Genomic DNA, 6,824 nt, shown 5'->3' on the forward strand with positions numbered 1-6,824 from the left:
TGGCTTTTTAGACAAATATTGCAGCTATTTTTAACTCCTTTGACCATTTGGTGGGAACCAGGCTGGTGGGCAGTTAAAATTGGGTGAGGGACTTCCTCCATCTTATTCCCGCTCTGTATCTGGCCAACATCAATTTTAAATTACAGGTAGCAATGGCACCAGTCCTAAGACAGCAGGGTCCTCTTTAAACATGCAAATCAACCTCCAATAACATCATCACCGTTTTAGCCTTAGTGTGGGACCAGTGGTGGTCTCCCTGTCAGGTGTTGCCATCTTTCAGATAAGACATTACATCAAGGCCCCTCTCGGTTGGATGTAAAAGATCCCATCACACGATTCAAAGAAGAACAGCAGGCCGGCTGACATTTATCCCTCAACTAACATTGCTAAAGGAACAGATGATATAGTCATTATAATGCTGTGGTTTTCTGGGGCACAAATGGGTTACTGCATTGCCACCACAGTCACTACACTTCCAAAGTACTTTATTGGCTGTCACATGTTTTGGGATGTCCTAAATTTGTAAAGTTTGTTATATAAATGTAAATCTTTCTTTCTATCAAAATATCTGGATAAGACAGGCAAGAAAAGATGAAGGCCAGAATGTTATGGCCGTTCACGCTAGCGGGTTTTACCCATCTCACTGCAGTGAACAGAGATTTGGCTGGGTGCCAAATTCTCCAACCTGGCTGCAGTGGGAGCGTGGTGTGAATGTCCGGTAAGATTGCGGCCTATATCTGGCTCAATAAGCCTGCCCTGATTCATAACAACGATCACCAAACAGCAGCCCTGTCTGATCTCCCAGGAGAGACAAAAGAAATTAAAAATCATAGAATCCCTAAAGTACAGAAGGAAGCCATTGGCCCATCGAGTCTGTACCAACCACAATCCCACCCAGGTGCTAATCCCATAATCCCACACATTTACCCTGCTAATCCCCCTGACACTAAGGGGTCAATTTACCATGGCCAATCAACCTAACACACACATCTTTGGATTTTGGGAGGAAACCGGAGTAGCCAGAGGAAACACACGCAGACACGGGGAGAACGTGCAAACTCCACACAGTGACCCAAGACCGGAATCGAACCTGGGTCCCTGGCGCTATGAGGCATCAGGGCTAACCACTGTGCCACTCTGCCGTCTCTACACTGTGCCACTGTCCCGCCTCTATCCCATGGCAAATCTAGGGGGAAAGGCTGAAGTATACATATCTCTAAAGTACATAGACCCAACTTTTTTAACCTACTTGAATAACTGCTTTGAACTAGAAATCATTCTTGTGGTCATCCTCCAAACACTTTCCAAGCAGATGATGCCTACTGAGATATTCTTATCCACTGCTTCTTCAAAAATTTAATTAGTAAGCCACAAGTTTTTCTTCCTCCCAAACATCATGCTGTGTGTCTATGTTAACTCTATCTTGATCCATGTGATCAGATAGGGTATTTCTTCTGATGATTCTTTCCAGCATCTTGGCTATGATTGAATAGGCCTGTGTAGACCAGTGTATCTCAAGTTCAATCCCACACCTGTGCTAAGTTAGCTCATCTTAGCAAGATAGCATCTGATGTGGTACTGTTGGCCTCAGACATGCTTTTCACTCCGAATGTTATCCTGGACCTCTCTTAAAAAAAACCATTTGCGGATGTTGGGTGAGAATAAGACCAGACTCAGTTCTACAGAATCTGCTGACACTGACTGCCTGGGCTAACACACAATGAATTATTGTTTAATAGAGTATTTCAGTAATCATCAGAGATGGAAAGGGGTTGAAAAATATTGGGCACTTCCAGTGCACTAATAAAAATAAACTTTATGGGGAGGCGATGGCCTAGTGGTATTATTGCTAGACTATTATTCTGGAAACTCAGCTAATGTTCTGTGGACCTGGGTTCGAATCCTGCCGTGGCAGATGGTGGAATTTGATTTCAATAAACTATATTCTTCTAAACCTGGGGTAAGCACATTCAGTGCACATTTTATAGACAATAACTATTTTTAGTTTTAGTTTTTTCCTGTTTCCTCCAGTCTTATAAATCTCTGTCTTGCTGAGAATAAAGGCATGTGACAGATTCTGGGGAGCATGCAGTAGAAGGCTATGTTGACTTCTCTTTCCGAAAAGCAATTTCATTGCTTCCATGTGGGAGACTCACATTCATTGGTTGATCCCATGTATCTTCTATTGGGCAAAGCTGCAGCATACCATCTACCACACCAATTGACAAGGACTCATTTCTACAGGAATAATAGTGGCACAAATTGATGTAAAATTGGTAAGGAACACAAGTTTAGCTGGTGAGGGGGAAACAAAGACAAGTTACACTGATGTGGTAGGTGATGTTTGTTGTAATTGAACACCATATATAGGGTGCTTGTGTAAAGGTCGACCCCTTGATATTTGGCCTAAGCAAGCTATATTTTTTCCTATATATCATGTAAAGCTTGCCCATAGGGGAGGGCGGCATGGTGACACAGTGGGTAGCACTGCTGCCTCTCTGCTCCAGGTACACAGGTTCAATTCCCGGCTTGGGTCACTGTCAATGCGGAGTCTTCATATTCGCCCTGTGTCTGCATGGGTTTCCTCCGGGTGCTCTGGTTTCCTCCTACAGTCGGAAAGATGTGCTCATTAGGAGCATTGGCCATGCTAAAATTCTCCCTCAGTGTACCTGAACAGGCGACCGGGGGGGGGATTTTCACAGTAACTTCATTGCGGTGTTAAATGTAAGCCTACTTGTGACACTAATAAAAATAAACTTTTTATTAGCTAGACTATTAATCTGGAAATTCAACTAATGTTCTGGGGACCCGGGTTCAAATCCCGCCATGGCAGATGGCGGAATTTGATTTCAATTTTTAAAAAATCTGGAATTAGGAATCTACTGATGACCATAAAACCATAGTCCATTGTTGGAAAAACCCATCTAGTTCACTAATGTCCTTTCACTAAATATGTCCCTGATTAAGGAGTCAATTGATGGGCCAATCAGAGAGTCTTTTCCTTGAATTTAACTGGGAGTGTCAGTTCATCTGGGACTCCTGAAAGTAAACTGCTGACTGATAGCACTCTGTGTACTGCTGTTGTAGTTATAAATAAAGGGATTTTCGTGAAGGGACTTCTGCCTCGGAAGACTTATTACAGAGAGAGAACTGGTGTGGGCACCACTTGTCCCTCACATGATGGATTCTTTTGGGAGCCATCGGGCAGATGCATTTTAATTGAAACTAAACCCCCTCAAAAACATTATCCATCTGAAAGTCAACCCCTTAAACGTTTTGGCTAAAACATTGGTTTCAAAAATTAAACATTTATGCAAGTATAGATGGTAGATGTAGTTTTGCTTTGTGGGTCACTCATGGAACACCTGACCAGACTTCTTAATATTGATTGAATACTAACATTTTACAGCACCCGACACTGATATCCTCTTGAACAGGGCAAAAAAAAACTGCAATGAAAAATAATTTTAAAATCCCCATGAAGATGCTTTTTGAAAAAAAGCAGGTTGGATAACTGGACATAATCACTTTGGAGGAGTAATTTTGAAGATGAACCATCCAAAGCACTCAAAGGCAACATGTTAAAAACAATTTTGCAAGCTTCTGGAGTTGAATGCTCTAAAATAGACTCAGAAAGCTATCCAGCAGCATTATGAATGTTCCCTGGTTCACATTACATTACATTTATGGAACAACCTTGAGCTATCAATACGGATCTAATTGCAATTCTGTTACAAAGGAATAAAATCTATTCAAGGTGACTGGCAAACACTCTAAAGGGAAAAAGACATCGAGGTATAAACAAAACAAAAAACAAGTGGAAGCCAAAATGGGGTGACGAAAGCATAATCAAAGGTTGTCAAAGAAATACGTAGAGAAACTAGGACAGGAGCAAAGACTGACCTAAGCTTCTATATTAAGTTCAGGTTAGTTTTGACCCACGCCATTTATAGAAACAAACAAGCTGACTTTTCAAGTTTGACATTATAAAACATCTTGACAGGTGGATGTAAATGATCCCAAAGCACGGTTTCATAGAAGAGCGGGGAGTTCTCCCCGGTGTCCAGGTCATTATTTATCTCTCAACCAACAGATGGACTATTCATTATCGCAGTGCTGTTTACAGGACCTTGTTATGTGTAAAATTACTATCACTCTTCCTACAATATGACTGACTATGGTTCAAAATAATTTAATTGATTGTAAAGGGTTGACAGAAGCTCAGATGATGGTTGATGGAGGCTCACCACCACCTTCTCAAGGACAAATAGGGATGTGCAACAGATGCTGACATTATAAGTGATACGATGCACAAAATAATAAAAATAGTGGAAGAATCATAGAATCCCTACGGTGCATAAGAGGCCATTCTGCCCATTGAGTCTGCACCAACTCTCTGACAGAGTGTCTTACCCAGGCCCTTTCCCTTGCCCTATCTTCGCAGCCATATTTATCGTGGCTATTCCACCTAACCTACACATTTTTGGACTGAGGGAGGCAACCGGAGCATCCGGAGGAAACCCACGCAATGTGGTTGACTCTCAACTGCCCTCTGAAATGGCCTAGCAAGCCATTCAGTTCAAGGGCAACTAGGGATGGGCAATAAAGGCTGGCCAGCCAGAGACGCCCATGTCCTACGAATGAATAAAAAAAACATGGAGAGAATGTGCAAAACTCCACACGGTCACCCAAGGCCAGACATTATATAAATATAGGTTCTTTTCATTCCAACTAGCCATTTCTAAGCTGGTTTGACAAAAAGCACTAATTATGTGTCTGGTCTATAGCCACCTGGGAGGCATATGGAATTTGTCCAGTAAAACTGATAGACAGTGTCTCAGCACATCAGTCCACATTGGTCGGATGGTATTTCCAGGAATCTCTAACCGGATCTCCAATAGAAATTCCAATAACATATGCTGCAAAGGCTGGCTGTGTTTTCTCTGTGGATGCCTGAGGGGAGTCTTTCGCTTTAGTGTAAAGGATTGATTCATTAGATTATTACAGTGAAGCCTGTTTTCCTGATACATGACTGCGGTTGAGCATTGATTAGATAGCTTTTTAGGAGAGGTTTGAGGCTCATTTAATGCAATAGGTTAGTACATTCTCTTTGACCTCTTGAGAGCTAATCTAATACAAACACCTCTCACTGGCAGCTTTGTAACCATAGATTAAATATGGGTGGGCAGTTTTAACACACTCTCTATTCAGCGGAAATCTGCAGTGCAAACAGTGTCCATTATTTAAATTACCATTACACTGATAATCTCACTCAACGAAGACCATATAGGGTCTGGTGTAAAGAAAGAAAATGTCATGCCAGTCTTAGCATGGAAGGGTTCCATCTTGAGGTTGCCGAGCAAGACACGTGGGGTAAAGGTTTGACTTGCCTGTCTTGACTCATAGCTGGAGTACATATCACAAACTCTCAGGCTGCAGTTTTCCAGTTGTTTGGAATACAATAGCTGCAGGTTAGGAGTAGTGTTAAATTTCAACTCTGTTTGAGCAGATTATCCTCTAAAGTACTTGTACTTGAACTTTTCCCAGGAATGCTTGATATTGACATTGGGTTACTGAAGTGGCTTCCAAACCCACGACCACTTCCAACTCAAAGGACAAGGGCAGCAGATACATGGGAACACCGCCACCTGCAAGTTCCCCTCCAAGTCACTCACCATCCTGATTGGAAATACATCGCCGTTCCTTCACAGTCGCTGGGTCAAAATCCTGGAATTCCCTCCCTAACGGCATTGTAGATCAACCCACAGAACATGGACTGCAACGATTCAAGAAGGCAGCTCCTCACCAACAAATGCTGGCCAACCAGCAATGCCTATGTCCCACAAATGAATAAGAAAAAAAGTAGACAAGTGTTCCATTTCAAATCGCTGATGAACCCAACCTTCAGAATAAAAAAAATTAAAATATACTTTTCTTTAAAAAATAATTATTTTAAACCAGGATGGCAAACCTATTATGAATTTTAAAGTTTATTTATTAGCGTCACAAGTAGGCTTACATTAATACTGCAATGAAGTTACTGTCCAGATTCCCTAGTCGCCACACTCCGGCGCCTGTTCGGGTACACTGAGGGAGAATTTAGCATGGCCAATGCACTTAACCAGCACGTCTTTCGGACTGTGGGAGGAAACTGGAGCATCCGGAGGAAACCCACGCAGACACGGGGAGAATGTGCAAACTCCACACAGACAGTGACCCAAGCTGGGAATCGAACCCAGGTCCCTGGCGCTGTGAGACAGCAATGCTAACCACTGTGCCACCATGCCGCCCATATTTTAGAGCCACATTTGATAATCTTAAGCCATTTGAGCACTGCAAGATAAGGACAACATTTACAGACATATTTTTATTACTATTGTGCAAACTTCTGAGGAAAATTCTGCTTTTTCCAGCTCTGACGAAGGGTCATCCAGACTCGAAACGTTGGCTCTAATCTCTCCCCACAGATGCAGTCAGACCTGCTGAGATTGTCCAGCATTTTCTGTTTTAACTTCAGCTGTTTTCCTTTCTAATCTTCCAGGCTTCCTTGACACAGCTTTTCCCTTTACTATGTCCCAAACAATGCAGCTTGTGGCAAAAATAAATCCGCTTCACTGATATACATCAGAGATAGCATATACTCACTGCTTAACAACATGGGAAATCAGTCAAACAAAAAGAACATAGAACATAGAACAGTACAGCAGAGGAACAGGCCCTTCAGCCCACGGTGTTGTGCTGAACGAAACGCCAAATTAAACTAATCCCTTCTGCCTGCCCTGGGTCCATATCCCTCTATTCCTTGCATATTCATGTGCTTATTA

The sequence above is a fragment of the Mustelus asterias genome, chromosome 21 (genome assembly GCF_964213995.1).
Source record: "Mustelus asterias chromosome 21, sMusAst1.hap1.1, whole genome shotgun sequence".
Classification (NCBI taxonomy): domain Eukaryota; kingdom Metazoa; phylum Chordata; class Chondrichthyes; order Carcharhiniformes; family Triakidae; genus Mustelus; species Mustelus asterias.